This window comes from Lycorma delicatula, chromosome 9 (assembly GCF_047948215.1).
Source record: "Lycorma delicatula isolate Av1 chromosome 9, ASM4794821v1, whole genome shotgun sequence".
NCBI lineage: Eukaryota > Metazoa > Arthropoda > Insecta > Hemiptera > Fulgoridae > Lycorma > Lycorma delicatula.
This window is the reverse complement of record NC_134463.1, coordinates 18,419,532-18,434,727: the sequence shown is the minus strand read 5'-3', so window position 1 is coordinate 18,434,727 and position 15,196 is coordinate 18,419,532. Positions and strand designations below refer to the sequence as shown.

The 15,196-nt window shown below is 30.8% G+C and overlaps 1 long non-coding RNA gene across 1 annotated transcript in view; it reads left to right on the top strand.

Annotated features, from left to right (window-relative positions):
- LOC142330152 (uncharacterized) overlaps positions 1–15,196 on the top strand; it is a 345,036-nt gene that overhangs the window by 285,477 nt on the left and 44,363 nt on the right. The window lies entirely within an intron of this gene.

The following is a 15,196-nucleotide window of genomic DNA, read 5'->3' as shown; positions in this document are numbered from 1 at the left end:
GGCACAAGCGATTTGTTGGCGAAGGTGGCGGCAATTCATGATCTAATACCGATATGTGTGCATTAAATAATTAATAATTCAAATATGTAACCGTGACACATCTCATTAATAGTATTTATTAAGAGCATGCCTCTTAAGAAAAAGGGCTGAAGCTTCTTAAGAGAAGGTTTGTTCATTGTGCAGGATGTTGTGGGGCGCCCGTGCGTAGGATAAATTACAATTTTTAAGCATTGTAAAAGTATTAATGGTACTAAATGAGCAGCCGTCTTCAAATCACGGGCTGTGGGTTGGAATGGCCGTAACTTGTGATACCTGAAACAGTTAGAAACAGGAATAAAACAGGTAAATAATATAGGTTAATTATATAATAATTTCCACTTACCAACAGTTTTTATTATTATGTCTGAGCGCTTTCGGATATTAATCAATCATCAGGAACATTTATGTATTATACATTATAATTATTTCCTTCACAAATTAATATATTAAATGAATTTTAAATTTTAATAACAAAAATTATAAATTCAACAATTGATCGTCAAGAGGTAAAAATAATGTCGACGTTGTCCGACATGTCAATATGAAGCTCTCAATTATTATTGGTAGTACACTAGACCTACACTACTACTACTACTACTGCTGCTGCTGCTGCATATAATATACTAATCTTAAATTTTGTATTTATAATATTAGGGAGACTGAAATGCTCCCTGCGGTACCCCAGCGGCGATGACTCAACCCAATGATTTTGGTTTTGTTAATTGACCAAAAAGGGATTCTTATAAATTAATTATTCATACACTTTATACTGTCTTAAAGTTGTATTCATAGACATATGTAAACGATGAAGTTGAGAAGATGAAACAAGGGCGAAGTACTCGCTTCCATTGATCATTCATTTTATTTTTTTATTCACCTAATTTGCTGAGTTCAATGAACATCACCGATTTTAAGTGAAATATGTGAGAATTAATGATATAGTTTTAAAGTCCGAATTGACCTGTTTGGGCTCAAAACTTGCCTGACCCTAGTAAAATTATTTTTATTCTTTAAAAATTAAAATTGTTTGCAATATGTCAGAAAATTAAAAAAAGTCTTAAATGAAAGAAGCTGGTAGATCTATTCCTGACCCTTTTTTTACATATTTTATTTGTAAGAAAAAACAATAATGACAAAATAAGATTAATGGGACGTATAAACTAATGAATAACAGTTAAAAAAAAAATAATAATAATTAGTAAGAAGTTGGGACGAATAGTGATGAAGCCGAGATAAAGAATCTGAGATTAAATAAACAATAACAAAAGCAGATGGTGGGAATCAACAAATATTCTTTTTTTTTTGAGAATACAATGAATTTAAGAAAAAATATAAATAGATCCGGTTGTGCAGATAAATTGAAACGAACATTCATTTGACATGAATTTAAATTATTCCAAACATTTAAATTGGCTAGAGAATAAAAAAATTAAATATCTTAAATTCCATTTATTGTGTTAAAAATTCCTTTTCCATTTACATTTACATTAAAAGTAAATTATTAGATAATGCTTTATTTTCGCTGTACAAATATGTTGAAAAACTCTTTAACTTATCTTATAGATGTTACTTTAATACATTAAGAAGCTGCGAAAAATTTTGTATTAGCACTACAAGGTCTAATCCAAATTTAACTTTTTATAAACAAAGTATTAAGAAGAACCAATAAAATTACAATTAAAAGTTAATAAATTAGAATATAGATAAACCGACACATAAATTTCCAGTTTTCATGATTTCTTTCAGGAATTTTTTTTTTTTTTTTACCGATGAGTCGTACAAAAGCCATTTACTCACTTCCCATAAATGGGAGAGTGTCGGACTCGAACGGGTTCGTCTAGATGTTAATAAGAGACTATGTGTTACCGCACTTTACCGAATAAATTTCCTATCTCACCGTTTCTCCCCCCTCCCGGGACCGGTCCTGCAGTTAAGCATTGCACGGCCCCCGGAGGTGCCCTTAGGGTCCAGGGGTCCAGAGACCCCGTGATCGATCACCGTCCCCCATCCGCACAAGTGCAGACGCACGACGGCTCCACAGAGGGCTGTCCCTCGCCCCCTTATCCCTCAGGCCTCTTTCTTTGCTTGAATCGAAGAAAGGGACCTGATGGAGAAGGGGACGAAGGATAGCCTAGCCCCAGGTGGAGCAGTTAGACGTCTGCACTTATGCGGATGGATGACCAGGTTGGATAAATAACCCAATAACACATTAACATGCTGTTTTTACCGGTCATTTTATACATTCTCTATATTATAATATTTACTTATCAAAAATATAAGCATTATTGTTTGTAATTATAGATATAAATTATAAATATATCTAACCAAACTTAACCTACGCTCGCTAACCTCGACTAATTAACAGTAATGTTTTGATTATTTAAATAATATATAATTGAAGTAATTACTGAATTTATTATTTAAATACTCGAAACATTAATGTTAATTAGTCAGGGTTAGCGTGCGAAGCGAACGTAAGTTAAGTTTGGTTAGATTATATTAATAATATCAGTAAATATAAGCGGTTATAAAATTAGTAATATAAACGGTTATATCGGGTTGCTGGGTAATTTCTCCAATCTGGTTATTGTTAATATCAATATTTCCTGCTATTTTGAGTTAGTTCCAGGTGAAAAACTTGCAAACGTTTGGGTGGAAAAAACGAAAAAGTATCCGATTACGTAGTGAAAATGGATTTTCTTTACGTTTTTCAATATGAGGATTACGAAAATGCCATTGTTATGTAAATTTATATTACTCAAAAATCCCCAAAACTACTGGATCAATCTCATTGAAATTTGTATATGCTATACGAGTGTACCTGAAGTTGTACTTGTGAAATTTTTATCAATGTTGGTTGAGTCATGAGTTACGCTCAATTAGTTTACAACATAATCTCAATTTGAGGTTATGTTGACTGTGTAGTGTGTATTTTTCATAAACGGGTATTGAGTCACAGTGAGTTGAAATTAATGCTTGGTTGTAGGTTCTATTCGTTAATCGAACGTATGTAGTGCATTTTACTCTGAAATTCAGCGCTTTTATAATTGCAAAATAGTGAGGGCCTCGGTAAGCAAAATGTGGGTCTTCTTGCGCAGAACCTTTTTAAACTTATTTTCTAAAATTTAAGAATCTGATATGGACACCAAATGACTTCCTTGTACGCCTATTAAATTACATGCACCCATTTTTTGCTGCACCTCATTTAAAGTTATTTCATTTGAAAGTGGCATGCTATCCTCCAATCGAAATTAATATATACTTTATTAATTTTACTTTTGTATACATTTCATAAAGAAAAACTTCATCACAGGCTAATAACCTAAACCAAAATTTTCAGCATATTTCTTTAATGTTTATGTTCTCAAATCCATTCTTGATATGATCTAAATAATGAATATTTTTTTATTATACTCCAAATAAAGGATTTTTTTTATTTAGTGCGTGCAATTGTACTCCCAATTTAAAAAAAAAAAATTATTATTCTACTCCCACTATAAATTTGTAGGTATGTAATATCTATGAAAAGATCTAATAGTAAAGTTTCCCACAGTGAGAAAGCTAGACATCTAATTCCTTAAAAAAATTATTAACAATAATTAATTATTGTAATGATTTTTAATTACTTTTTTAATGAATAAAAATACTGATAAGATTGACTATAAAATCGTGGTATTTTTTCTAAGATTATCATCGGATTTGGTTAAAATTTATATTGGACCATTCCGAAATTATACTCTTTCGAATAAAAAAAATTATCAAAATTTATTAAAAAAAAAAAAATAATAAATAAATAGAGTCCAGTTGATAACCTCCTCCTATTCTGAAATCGGTTAAAAAATTCTTCTATTTCCTGTATTTAAATATTTGATGAAATTTTACGATCTAAGTTTTTCTTGTTAAAATATTCTTATTCGTACAGTAAAAGTGTACCCAAAGAGATTAAACAACAACGATTTGCTTCGTCAAGCAGAAAAATATATCTTAGAAAAAAACTTTTTTATTTTATATATTTAAATTATTTCTTTTAGTATTATTTTTTTTTGTGTGTGAATATTAGTAACTGGTAAAAGTAGTTTTTTCCTCTTCAGTGCATGAAATTGATATTTTAACTTCAAATAAAAAATTAAGATTAATTAGTGCTGAAATTTCATTAATGTTGATAACTTCAGACGTTTTTTGTTATTTGCTTAGAGAACATAAATCGGAATGCTCAATTATTTTCCTTACCTTTTTTACAAACAAGGAATAAAAGAGTTCAACTTCTGATTGGATTTTTTTTTTAACAAAGCTATTGACATTAATTTTTTTCTGTACAATGTCTGTCTCAGTCTTATGACTGTGACTAATGTAAAACACCTCACATATAAGCAGTTTTGTTAGATTAGCTTTCTCTGAGAATAATGATGTTTAACTTACATTAAGTACCTGTAGTAAACAAATTAAGGTGCAGCTTATAGAGCTGAATATCATCATGTAAGGCTTATTCCTGTTATGTACGTATGTGTGTCACACGGTATTTGGTCTTATATCACAGGACTGATCAAAATTATCTTCAAATTTTGGTCAAATATTTCTATATATGAATCATTGATCATACTAATTCTTTTTCAAGATTTCTTCAGGTGGCGAGGGATACCACGAAAAAAAAACAGTTTCTATTTACTTCAGAGACATTTTAAAGTTTTCGGAGAAAATACTATTTAAAACAAATTTGTTACCTACAATAGACATGTTCATTTTTCACACAATATCCAAAGTTTCTTTTTAAATCAATCCTCACCTCTGAAATATTTGTTTTTTTCCTCTATCTCTTCGGTTTAAATATTTTTCAAAATTTGTTTGTAACTTTATATTTCATACATACAGCTATCAAGAAATGTATACGATTTTTTTTTTTTTTAATTATAGACCTTGGACCTAAAATGCAAAAAATATTTTTTTTAGCGAAAAATTTACTTATGCAAATTTGTTTTTTAAATATGAATATTTAAAAAACAAATTATTTAAACAATTTTTTCACACCTCTAAAAAATATATATTCTATTTTTTTGGCTCTCTTTTAATTTTTATTATTAAAAAAATATTTTCTTTTATTTTCTTCATCAGTTAAAAGGCGATTAAAATTAAAGTAGTTTTGGCACCTACATTCTTGTATTCCAGACCCAAAATGAGAAGCAGTTTTTTTCACTATTTTCATGAAAATTATACCATAAAGACTAATTTTTCAATATTTTAAAACAATTTTCTTTTAATTCTTTTTTTTTTTTTAAATAAAAGTCAGGCTATTAATATTTGAATTGCAAATATTATGCCAGGAAAGTCATGTAATATTTTGCCAGCTTTTATAATAGTCTAAATACGTCCATAGATATGGTCAGTTATTAAAATTTTTCTATAATGATAATTAGTTCAAAAATACGTTCCACAATAATAATAATAATAATAATAATAATAATAAAATTATAATTGTCAGTATGTCAATATACGCCTTGGTGTAGTATCTTGGTTAGGGTAATTACTCTATGTATTTACCTCAGTTTCAAATAATAAATAGACATTTATCACTTCATAATTAGATATGATCCTTTAATATTTGAATGAATAAGTAGTAGAATATTTGAAGTGGTAGAATTGAATATCTAAAGTAAATAAATATTTGAGTGGTAGTCTTCAACAAATAATTAAGGGTAAACATCTAATTAATTGACGGGAATTAAAAATACTGATGCTGGCCTGCCTAGCTACTTTAATTTAAAACTGTTTCATAAATTATTTAAAAATAGAAAATTCTCAAGAACCATTTACAAAAAAAAAATTCATAAATAACGGAAGTTTAATAGAAAAATTAAAAAAATCCTAATGATAAAGCATTCACTGGTTGTTTTTATTTATTTAAACAATAGTAACAACAGACTGACGCCCAATAATAGTTATGTTGGATGATGATGAATTTTTTTAGCATGTGAAAAATGTCACGCTTGACCGAGACTCGAACCCGGAACCTACAGACGAATGACGAAGTCGGTATCACTTAGCCATGGAGTTCGAAGAAGCGTAACTAATATACGGAAATCGACGGGTAATAACTAAATAAACAATAGACAAGAAATACTTAGGATTATTCATCTCTTTTTAAATAAGTTTCATAAATATTATTTGTTATTAATTCATCATTACCACTTTGTTGTTTATTAATATTAAGCTAGGTGTTTTTTCTTTTACCAATTTTTTCTTTTAAATTATTGTTGATTGTTTAAACAGGCCTAGGTTTAAGCAGGATAGTAAATATTTCAGATAAATAGACTAGTTACCTATATTTATATTTCAAATAACCTTGAAACGGATTTTTCATCGTTCTCTTTTGTCAAATTTATTTCATTAACTGTTTTGAGGATTGATCTTTCTTTGTAATTCATACAATTAAATTAAATATATTACATAAAATTACTGATTTTTTAACCTTAATTATCCTAGGAACAGTTATAATTTAAGAGATTTTAATTACTCAATAACATTACATAAAGCAATCCGCGAAGTGCTGGTATCGTTTTTTTTTTCTCACAAACCTCGAGGGTCCTCAGTGCGTTATCAGAACATCCTGATTCAGCCATCTGCTGGACCGATCGCCCTCAGCAAAGAGGCTGCCTCCCTGGCCCTGCAGTGTCCACGATTCGACTCCCTGGCGACAGAATATTTTTTCTAAGTTCCCCCAAATTGTTTTTTTCAGATTTACATAAGTGGAGTTTGACATCCACACAGTATAGATTTATTAGCTCCAGTCAGTATACAAAATTATAAAATACAATGGACAAAGTCAGTATTTAAAAGTTAATCTACTCATTTACAAATTTCCTTCTCCGAGTACCTGGCAGACTTGATGGTTGTCTTGCAGTCAGATGTTCTTCCTATTAGTATCCTCCTCTCCATGGTTCTGCCTCTCTGGCTTTCGTATTCAAGATGCGAGAGGCCAGTGATGCAACCTCTGCCTATTGCCGTCTTCCTCGGAGCATGTAATTTACTAAGTTATCAGGGGTAATCTATGATAGTCCCAGGAGTCTCCTGACTCCTTCCCATCGTCTACAGTAAAAGATTACGTGTTTCGGGGTACTCTCCTCTTAACAGTAGATTTTTTTTTTTTAACTAGAAATGTAATTCTTCTGGATTACCATAAGGAATTTATTTAAAAAAATGCATTTAATTCCACAGTTTAATAAACTAAATTTTAAGCTAATAAATTGAACTCCGTAGCAGAATGGTAGCGTCTCGGCCATTCATCCGGAGTTCCTGGGTTTGAACTCCGAATGAATGTCCTGGGTTTGAACTGCAGTCCAGTATTGTGAGTGCAGTTGTATTTGTGTAAAATACCTTATTCAATCCGGAAGACGATAGCTATGGTTGAGGCTTATATTCGTTCTGGATCGTTTGAAAAATCACTTCAAGTATTTGTAGAAAAATTTCCAAATGTCTGTATCACAGCGAAGAGTAACATACACGATTTAGTTAAAAAATGGCGTACAACAGGTTAGGTTTTAAATTCAAAATGAAATAGGCAACCTTTCGTTAGGACTGCACTGGCCATTGCCGATATTGAAAGGAGGATTACTGTCAGTCCAAAAAATTCACTACGCTAGTTATCCCAACAATCTGGTGTTAAATATACATCTTGTAAAATTCTTCATGAATTAAAATTGAAACCACTCCGTGTTACAACTGTGCAATAACTGAAGAAGACCGACAACGAGCTGTCAGCAGAGGACGGTGGCCTCCACGTTCCCAGAGTTGTCTATTTGCGATTTTTTCCTTTGAGGCTACTTAAAGGAGAGAGTTTATGCATCTAATCCCAACAATATTGATGAACTGAAGGTAAACATTCAACGAGAAATCAACACAATTGACAACAGGTTTTGCGTAAGACGATCTCAATATGATCAGTCGAGCACAAACGTTTACCGATGCTGAGGATGGTCATTTTGAACATTTTTTGTAACAATAAGGTAAATAAATGCAACATTAAATTACGTTTTACGTTTTCCTTATTTAATTTATCCTTATCATTCATAAAATATCATTCCAACATAACCTACCGATTCTGCAGCGGTTAGTTATGGGTTCGGTTTACTGTTGCTAAATCTGTAGATAATTTTTTTAAATTTCTAGGCGTAGTTTATTCTTGTTTATATTTTTATTTCTTTATTATTATTTATTAATTTTATTTTATTAATAAAAGAAAGGGATTGTAGTTAATATTTAGCAGTAAAAAAAAGGATTCTTTATTTAGCGGGAGAGAGATGTTGGCGCGCATCCAGTCGGCGCATCACGTATTCCGCTCTGCTCCTGTAGCAGCAGCTGGACTGGCTACTAACACAACGTCACACGAACACACACAAGACTAAACGAACAAGTCCCTAAGCCAACTGGCTTAGGGACGCCAACAGGAAGTTTCCTGTTATCGATATGGCTAGCGTTAAACATTATATTTCAATTAAAAACTATTAATTGTTATATCTACTCACTCCTTAAGCCTATTTTAAATATAAAAAACACCAAAATGTTCAGAAAAAATACTCTTTACACACTAATATTTCTTTTCTTATAGTATCTTTGTAAAATACTTAATTTCTCACAAACATGAGGATACGAACGCGTCGAGGGTCCAAGGAACAAAGCCCTCCGGCTAGACGGTCCGGCGAACGAAGCGAGCCCTGACAGACCAGTATGTAACCAACTTTTTACGATTTATTTTATGTATACAATTTTATGTTAAAAATTTTAGTAAATTAGTTGTTCAAACCTCCTTAGAATTATTAAATATTTTTTCTTAAATTAATTCATCAGTACCTTCCAGATTAATTTTCTAGGGAACAAAAGCGCCCTGTTTTGTTTTAAAACAATTTAGTTAAGAATTAACACGCATATTAAAGAAAAATGAGGGAAACCTTTCAGGAAAGATTGTATAGCAATCCTATATGGTTTTGAACATGTTCAGTTCATATAAACCAGAATTCTTGCATAATTGTATGTCTTTTTAATTAGTTTTAGTAAAACACAAGTTATATTAAGTCTATGTCTGCCAACCTCCGTGGCTGAGTAGATAGCGTCACAGTATTTCGTGCGGGATCCCGGGTTCGATTCCCGGTCAGGCGTAACATATTTTCGTCAGGCTAATGATCATAACTGTTGATACCCGCTCTTTCATAGGACTAATAATAAAAAGTATATGTTTAACCTTTTTCACAAATTTACTATATATTTATAATAAAAAAGATGAAAACGAAAGTAATATTTATGCAAAGCGTGAGGTTATTAGCTAAAATTAGGAGCATAATATTGATAATTATGGGACGGGTTAGTGGAACAGATGGACTTGAATTTGAGAGGGAGAACCATGAAGATGACAATGATGAAAAACTAGGTCAGATAAAAAGAAATAATTTTAACCTTCCTTAAAGGCATGATTATTATTTCTTTTTAAAACTAAATACCAGTTTTATATTATAATAATTATTATTCAGTCTGAATGTAATTAAACTAATAATTTAAAACATGGAATTAATTTTTTTAATAATAATTAAGATTATATAATATAACGTGTAATATTAAATGTTGTGTAACAGATGAATTCATCAATATTAAAGTATAATAAATATCAATATAGTATTTTAATAAACAAACAATCACCTTATTAAAGAAAAATTAATTGCTTTAATTGCTAATAAAAATATTTATAAACGGTTTGAAGTGAAATTTTTACTTCTAAACATCAAACATCTCTAAATAATGATTATGTTAAATCCCTGACTTTTACTTTCCCGTTTAGATAGGGTTATAGCAAAGCTATAGTTTTAGAAGGGAAAATATTGTAATCGGACCGGTTTGGCATAAGCAGTTTTCACGTTTTGGCACCTAAAAAACCCAAAAATCGGATTGGAATTTTTTGAATGTTCATATGTACGTGTGTGTGTTCGGTGTCGCACTCTAAATCACCTTATATCTTCAGAACTGTTGGACCGATTTTTACCAAACTTGGTCAGATTACTTCTATATACTATATATTGATGCCATTAAATTTTCACCTGAAAAGGGATGAGGCTGTAGATCAAGGTCATCCTCAATATCTCGAGATTTCGCTTAATTAAGGACGTATTTCTTTTGGCATATTTGTTAACAATTAAAAATAACAATATTTGCAACAAAAAAAAAACTGTTAAAAATCTTAATCCTATCCTAAGAAATGCTCTTAATTACTGTTATGTTGTGATATAACAGGTGAGCGCTAGAATTAAATAAATTAATAATATTTAAGGAGTAAAACAAAGTAATTCGGTCTGACTGGGTCTCTAACGACTCTGTATCTGGTACGTTAAGCCTCCCGGAACACCGATCTTCCGACTGTTCATGCAACATTTGTTCTGTGTAAGTTGTGAAATTACATTACTTCAGTTAGTACCGACCGACACCGCTAGTACCGCCATCGCCGTGCAAATTAAATACGGTATGCGGGCGCGCTTTAGTTAGAATCATTGAATTAAATAATAAAGAAATGAATTAAGAAATATTATATATTTAAATAAAATGATATATATTTTTAATTAAGTTGTGTGTATGTATGTGAAAGCCGTGCATCAGAAACAACCCACACAGTTGTAGGGAAAGTCCTACAACTGTGTTGCCAGATTTTATTTAATTACGAATCCTTTTTAATCGATTTCAAAAAAAGGAGGTTTGTATTCGACTCGTATATTTTGTTTTTTTATATTTCTTCACGCATAACGTTTTTCCTATTCATCCGATTAAAATAAATTTTGTTGCAATCGACGCAGCTGCTTTTCGCGGTGGTACCATGGTGTTAAACAAATTTTTTACACACATATATCGGTCTGAAAATTGATAAAAAAAGATTTTTCGCCGTCCGGCGGGTAGGTAGAAGCAGTGGGAATCCTGACTCCCACGTCATACTACTTTTATATTCATCAACTAATTTAATAGTTGGGAATATTCTTACAGCATTTCCACATGCAAATTCATCTTTTATAGACGAATTCCTTCTTTCGCAAAACGAAAGAAGTTGGAACTGTTTAGCGAAAGAAGGAAAGTATTCTTTCGCAAAACATTTCCAAGTGGCCAATTGTAAGTTTGCCAAAACGCAAGTTACAGTATAAATCAATGAACTTGATGTAGTGTTTTTGTCTAATGTTTATTGTTAGTTCACAAAATGAAAACTAATGATACAAATTTATTTCTACGTCACGCCAAGGAAGTTGAACAAAACACCAATGACCTTTAACTGGAGTTAGTTGCATTATATCACTAAAAAGGAGCACATTAACTCCGCCGAATAACTTATCGTTATTAATCAGACACAGAAAATTATGAAATATTATTTTACAAATCGACATCAAAATGGGCTAAAACGTAATAATAATTTCGTCCAAATACTTAAAACATTTTTTTGATTCGGCGCCTGCTTCTACAAAATTAATTTCTAGATATAATACAAATTTATTTTATAATATTATATACGTATACTACATAAAAACCAATAACAATATTACATCAGTGGAATTCATATTTATGTGCTTTGATTGCTTTTCCGTTTGTGATTATTGCGTATTTTTGTATACGCCATATATAGGTCAACTCAAGTACCACATATCTATGTTCATGTATTTTAGCGCCAATACAAAATGTGACTAAGGTTTAATTAAGTATTTGGACGAAATTATTTCTTACATTTTAGCGCATGTTGATTCGGTTCCATTTTTTTTTTTTTAAATAATTATTTAATATTAAGAACGTGTATTGGAATGTGTTTATATTTTTTTTAAATATTTAATCATGAAGGACTCCGTGATGCGAGTGGTAGCGTCTCAGTCTTTCATCCGGAGGTCGCGGGTTCGAATCCCGGTCTTAAAGTAGAAAGAACACTTACACGGAAAGTAAACAAAAGAACATTTGGTTAAAGAAAAAGGGATCTTGATAACTACATTGGATGGGCCATTAGAAGTAGAAAGGAAGCAAGGAAGAAAAAGGATGAATTTAATAGATGAGATGAAGATTGGAAACCACAAGGGGATGAAGGAAGGTTTGAGACACGATAAAGGGAGACATCAAAAGTGAGAACTCCCGCTAGGCAGAACACCTGATGATGGACATACAAATGTTTTATAATTTCTTAGAAATGAAGAAGCAGAAACAAATATGTGGAGTTTACCATAATGGAATGTAGAGAGATGGTAATCATTCTATTTTTTATAGTAATACAGTTAGTGTAACGTTGCATTTATCCCGTCATAATATTAAGAATCCCGGGATAATTATTTATCCCTTACATTCTGAATATAGGCGGATGCCCGTCTTTTCTATTCAGCTTAATCGAATTGACTGCTTTTTTAACACATTGTTTCAATCTTGTAGTAACTAATTAATTATGTTTTAATAACTTAATTAGAATTTTATTAATTTATTTATAGTCTAATAACTTATTTTATATATTATTATATTAGGGTTTATTATATACGCCCACTATAAACGAGATGGAAGTCTAATAGTCTGAGTGCTGAGTATGAATTTTTTTTCTGAGTATTGATTTTTTTTGGAAAATAATAATATAATAATTATAATAATATAATTGACAAATTATATTGAAAGTGGTGGGGGATACCAAGAATATCTCAAATCCCGACGGGCAGACACGTAACTGGGGACATCCCCGGGCAGAGGTAAAGTTGAAAAAAATCAGTTTTTTCCGTGTATCTCAAGAAATATACGTCAAATGAAAAAACGTAAACTTGTGTCGAATTTTATACTATTTTTACTTCCTTGTACGAAGTAAAGGAAAGTATGGTGATCGCGAAAAATTTCGGTTTTCACCAAAAATAGATTTCAACGGAAATATTCATTTTGACCATCCCTGAATCTATTTTGACTAGTTTCGTCGTGACGTCTGTACATATGTATGTACGTATCTCGGATAATTCAAATCGATTAGCCGTAGGATGTTGAAAATTTTATTTAGGACTGCTATAATATCTAGTTCTGCATCTCTTCGTTTGATTGCAATCGATTGGACCAAAAGTGTCAAAATTGGACTTTTTCGTTATAAACCCTCATTGAGATCTTTTTAACGACAAAATGTTCAATTTTCTATACAATCAGAGGTTAATAATTATTAATAAATCCATATATTTAATAAAAAATTTTAAATATATATTTTTAAATATATATTTAAAAAACTTACAAAAACGGAGATGAAGTCGGATTCGAACCGATGTGCCTTTCCCTTTAAGATTCAAATGTTTGATTAATTAAAATTTTATTTGGCTGTAGCTCTGGAACCAATAAAAATAACTACCATGTGATATATCGTTGAAAACCTCTCAATGAGGGCTTATTACTGCAATTAAGAGAAAGTCCAAAATCTAAACATACTGGTTTTGAGCTTTTTTGGGCACTTTTGGTCCAGTCGATTGCAATCAAAATGGGAGGTGTACAACTAGATGTTACAATTGTCCTAAATCCAAAATTTCATCATCCTACCGCAAATCAATTTTGAGTTATGCGAGATACATACGTACAGACGTCACGCCGAAAAAGTCAAAATAGATTCAAGGATGGTCAAAATGGATATTTCCGTTGAAATCTGAAAACCAAAATTTTAAAACAATACTTCCTTGTACGAAGTAAAGATCCTGAAAATGTTTATCACTTCTTGAAATAATCTGTTTTAGATGAATAAAACAAAAAAACTCATGCAGTTCTGCGCTAGAAAACCAAATTTTCGTTTCCGACCTCTTCACTATTTCGCATTCCGAAACGCATTGATTTTCAGAACGCAACGCACTATATAAGTTTAATTAATTAATAGATCCTACAAACAGGAATCAAGTTTAAACTCACTCAACATTGTGAATCGCTACATAAGTGCGTTAAAAAAAAACACCAATTAAATTCAACATAACCTCAAATTGAGGTTATTTTGTCTGTTGTTAACCATAAAATGAGCGTTACTAAAGAACGATTAAACCAATCTTCACCATATCTTCAGATGCACACCTTCAGATAAATTACAACTTATTTAAAATTTAGTTAAATTGATCCAATAATTTTTGAGATTTTCGAGCTACAAAATTTTATACATGAATGGTGTTTTCATAATCCTCATATGTCAAAACTTAACGAAAATCATTTTCACTCCCCCCCCCCCACAACCACACTATGCAACTACAAAATACCTCGAATTGTAGTTATGTTGTTTCTCGTCGTCCTTAGATTGAGCGTAACTCAGGAACGACTCAACTTATCTTCATAAAATTTTCACATGCACAACTTTAGATATACTACTACAATAATTAAAAAACAAAACTACAAAATTGATCATGTAGTTTTGGAGATTTTTGAGCCACAAATATTTTTTCTACCCCCAATCCTACCGTTTAACCGACAGTAATACCGTACTTTTCTTCGAAAATCGGTAAAAAGTTTATAGAGAAAAAATAAAAAAGTGTAGATAAATACACAGATAATTATAAAATTTGCTAATTATTAATACACGTTTTATTTAAAAATAAGTTTTTTATTATTAAATTGTTAGTTTAATTTAAAGCATCCTGGTTTAATAAACAAAATAATGAAGTAAAAAATTAATGAAGATAAAAACTTCGGAGATAGACAAAGATTAAAATATATCGACGAACAAAAAAATAAGTAACTGAAGATGTAGGATGTATTATGTATGTTTAGATTAAACGATTAGAGCACAACGGGGTGAATTAGAGATTTACATTGTAATTACCAAATGATTGATGGTAGTAAATACGCATGTGTAAGTTTGTTTTAAACATTTGTGATACTTGTCTCGCGCGAGATTCAATCACTATCAGTCAGGTTTGCCAACATTCTGAGTACAGGTCGATGCCCGCCTTTTTTATTCAGCTTATCCGTTGACCGCTTTTTTAACACATTGTTTAAATCTTGTAGTAATTAATTATAGTGAGTTAATTAACTTTTTAACGCGAGCTAAAAAAGTTACAAACATTTTTTAATGCTTATATGAACGAACTTTTTTTTTTTGTATAAAAATGCAGTTGGTTGATTTGTAACTAGTTTTCTCATTTTTTTTCTCTTTAAGTTAGAAAAATCTTGGTTGGAATTATTT